General features: G+C 74.4%; 1 protein-coding gene across 3 annotated transcripts in view; it reads left to right on the top strand.

The window, feature by feature from the left end:
* The first annotated feature begins 651 nt into the window (after positions 1–651).
* The window catches only part of CDK6 (cyclin dependent kinase 6), a 128291-nt gene continuing 127577 nt past the window's right edge, over positions 652–1365 (top strand). The window contains exon 1 of one of the 3 annotated variants that reach the window (XM_041466262.1): positions 652–780. The gene's annotated coding sequence lies outside the window, so the exon portion shown is untranslated. Of the gene's footprint in view, positions 781–847; positions 888–1297; positions 1356–1365 lie in introns of those variants that run through there. The other 2 variants (XM_041466263.1, XM_041466264.1) reach the window with 2 other exon arrangements.

Genomic DNA, 1365 nt, shown 5'->3' with positions numbered 1-1365 from the left:
CGCGGCGGGGCCGGGCCGGGGCCGGGGCCGGGCCGGGCCCTGCCGGGACCCCCTGGGGCACTCGCCCCGGGCCATGCCTGGCCGCGGCGCTCGCGGCGACCCTTGCGGTATGCGGCTGCCTTTGGCAGGGGCACATGAAGGATTTCATTGAGTGTGAAGACAGAGAGCAGAGACAGAAAGCAGAAGGAGGCGGCTGCAGCCTTTGTAGTCGGGGAGGAATGCGGAAATGTTGAAGCACTATGTCAAACTTTTTTGAAACGGGGTCAAGTCACATTCAGCCAGCGTGGGAAAGCAAGGGGAAAAAAAAGTTGAGGAGTGGGAAAAAAAAAAAAAAGGCAGCAAGCTGCTGCTGCTCCCAGGCAGAACAGAGGCCGGGGGAGCGAGCGAGGAGCGGCAGCGCAGCGCCGGGGCAGCGGCGGAGCGGCGGCGGCGCCGAGGGCCGGTGCCCGAGCCCCGCACCGCAGGCTGCGGCCGGCGGGGCTGCGATCGTGGCGCTGCAGCTCCCCGGGGGCCGCCGGCCGCGATTTTTATTTCGCGTTTTCCTTTTCCCCGGGCAGGGTGGGGGCGGGAGGAGCGGGCTGGGGGGCGAGTGCGAGCTCCTTCTGCGCCAAGGTGCAGCCCGGCGGCGGCGGCGGCAGGAGGATGCGAGCCGAGGGCGGCCGAGCCGCGGATCAGCTACCTGTGTGGCCCGGGCGGCCGCTGCCGGGACCTGCCGGAGACATCGCCATGTGAAGGGGCAGACCCCGGGCCGGCTCTCCACCCCGCCTCGCTCAATGGGAGGTTTGTGTTAGAGAGGACTCACCCCCTCCCTCCCCCCCCTCCACCCCCCGGGGCTGAGGATTATTTGGGGAACTGGTGGCGGTGCAGGCGGCCGTGGCGCACACCAGGTAACGCGGGGCGCCCATGTGCTCCGCGCAGCCGGCCCCGCGGCGTGGCCCACACGCCGTCCCCTCCCCGCCCGGCCCGGGAGCCCACACCGCTCACCCCCCCTCCCCGCGGGCGGCACCGCGGACGCGTCCCTTCGGCGGCCGGGCCGGGGCAGCGCGCCCCGCCGTGCCGCCGCAACCGCCTCGGGGTCGGTGCGGGGGCGCGGAGGGGCCCGCGGGGGAAGGGGTGCCCTCAGGGGGAGCCGCCGGGGGGGTCCCCTCTGCGTCCTGCCGAGCAGCGGAGCCGGGCCCCCCTCCCCGCCCCGTCCGCTGAGAGGAAGCGCGGGGACGCGGCTCCCCGCGTGTCCCCCGCCGCCACCCCCCGCCGCCTGCGGGGCGCCCGCGGAGGGGAGCTCGGCGGCGCGGCGGGGGCAGCGGCGACCGGGAGCGGCCGCGGTGCCCCGCCGTGCCCGGGGAGGGCGAGCACGGGTAAGTTTCC

The sequence above is a fragment of the Pyrgilauda ruficollis genome, unplaced genomic scaffold, assembly GCF_017590135.1.
Source record: "Pyrgilauda ruficollis isolate IOZ18807 unplaced genomic scaffold, ASM1759013v1 scaffold2, whole genome shotgun sequence".
Taxonomy (NCBI): domain Eukaryota; kingdom Metazoa; phylum Chordata; class Aves; order Passeriformes; family Passeridae; genus Pyrgilauda; species Pyrgilauda ruficollis.
Note: the sequence above shows the minus strand (reverse complement) of the source record. Positions and strands in the feature narration are given on the sequence as shown.